This window comes from Haliotis cracherodii, unplaced genomic scaffold (assembly GCF_022045235.1).
Source record: "Haliotis cracherodii isolate W230 unplaced genomic scaffold, xgHalCrac1.p SCAF_14, whole genome shotgun sequence".
Lineage (NCBI taxonomy): Eukaryota > Metazoa > Mollusca > Gastropoda > Lepetellida > Haliotidae > Haliotis > Haliotis cracherodii.
In genome coordinates this window covers 22,926,524-22,928,811 of record NW_027266269.1, presented here as the reverse complement: position 1 = coordinate 22,928,811, position 2,288 = coordinate 22,926,524, and positions in this window count along the sequence as shown.

Below are 2,288 nucleotides of genomic sequence, written 5' to 3'. Positions count from 1 at the left end.
GGCGGCAGCTACACGTACCTTGTCTGGAGACCCGGTGAAAGGCACCAGTGGGATATTGTCCGTGCATCTGGCAGTCAGTATTTATAGTAGCGTCAGTTATGATGTGTCTGTGTACAATTGGACGGGAGATACAAACAAACCAACCAGGGCATGGATACAACAATTTATCATATAATGGGTAGGTTTCTCGGCAGGATAAAGCCAACGGATAAAAACGATATCGATTGGGGTCATATGCGAATAGAGATGCAAATATCAAAGGTCAAGTAGGGACTACTTTCACTGTTTATAAACAAACATGGCGTCGCCCTCGTCATTCGGCGATCGAGTCAGAATTAACCATCGGGAATCTGGATAAACTCCAGTGATAATTGCTATCATTATCCAAAGAACAGTCTAATATACTGAAAATCAGTGTCTAACTGTGACGTCGCTTAGGCATTTTATAAGTTTTGGCAACTTTGGAGATGTAAATTTGGAAACAATTTTCCGAGGGCACGAGGCCTAGCCAAGCGGGATCAGTAGCCATATCTGTGCCTGTAGATCTCTGCGGCTTGAAACCTTCTCCACAAATTAAAATAGTTGCATTTGGCCGAAATATGTTTGAATTGTTACCTTGTTTCGTTTTGTCGCTGTGTGTACATCTGACTACACTTCTTAACGTTATGACAGGACAGACCGACTGTCAACAACGTCTGACCGTGGCCGTGACGTCTCATAGACTAGTAAAAGGGCAGTTACTCTAGCGGACAGACCGATGGATTGCCGCGAAAGGCAATTAAAAACAATTGTTTTTTTGCGTATATGTTGCTTCGCCACTGTATATGAAACAGATTTCAGTTGGAACTATATTGGCTACTGTCACTGTCCGACTGACACATCACTTACCCTGTGACGTAATAAATATTAAAGCGCATTCAAAGGAAAACTGTTTGTGAGAGAGGGAAAGCGACTTTCAAGCACAGAATTAAAGAGTGACATTATATGATAAAGAGGTTATCACGCTTGTGTGTTTGGGGATGGTAAATATCCTGTATTAGGAATAAACACTATCTATGTATTTAGCTCGCCAGGGCTCGCTAAATACAATGTTTATTCCTTATGCAGGATATTTACCATCCCCAAACACACTCGCGTGATAACCTCTATATATCAGTTAGTGATAGATAGATGTAAACAAACGGCTTCATACCGTGTTGGGCAGCTAAGTGGTTTAAACGCTCTCTTATCTCGCTGAAGGCCCGAGTTCGATTCCCCAGATGAGTATAATGCATATAGCCCTTTTCTTGTGTCCCCGATGTGATATTGCTGTATTTTTTGTTTAAAGGGTCATGCATACCCACTCACTCATTTTGCACACGACAATAATGTCAAAGAAGGCAAATTACAACGCAGAGGAATAGAAACATATGCTATATGGGGAGTGAGTGTGTGAATATGTTTGTACGCCGCTTTTAGCAATATTCCAGCAATATCACGACGAGGGACACTAGAAATGGGCTTCACACATTGTACCCAAATGGGGAATCGAACCTGGGTTTTCGCCGTGACGCGCAACTGCTTTAACCACTAGGCTACCCCAACGACCCACAGTGATATGGTTTTATGATACCAAGCCGGCACGATAATTATACTTTTTTGTATTGCAGGTGAGGGGGTGAGGTGAAATGGGGTTTAACGTCGTGTCAACGATTATTGCACTTATATAGCGACGTGCATGTGTGTGTGTGCGCGTGAGTATACGTGCGTGCGTGCCGACGTGTGTGTGTGGCTGCTTGTCCTTGTCAGGACTGATGACGATTTATAGTGCTAGCCCACTGAGATACCTTGCCGCAGTTTAACATGAATACCCCACTCAGACGGTATACTGACTCCAAGCCGACCACTCCTTGTTTTAGCCCCTTAGTGCCAGAGAGTATAACAAGAAGTACCATCTTGTAACATCTTTTGGTGTGACACGGCCGAGGAACGTACCCCGGACCTTCCGCCGCTCTCCAGTCTTCTGGTATTGGACGAGTGGTCGGTCACATGACCAGTAAACTGATGTTGATACGCCACACTCCGGTACAGTCTGCAACAAGCATACAGTCTTTATGCTACAACTGCGCTCGCATGGCAGCCCATCTTTACACATCAAAGTGTACATGTCCGGATGGCTAGTTACCCAAACGCCCCAGTGGAACCGTACAACTGTTGTAAATCAAGGATAAATGCGAAAATGGAGAAACGTTTTTCACGTTTTATGATATTTTGTCAACAATGTTAACAACGCCATAACATGTTTTCAA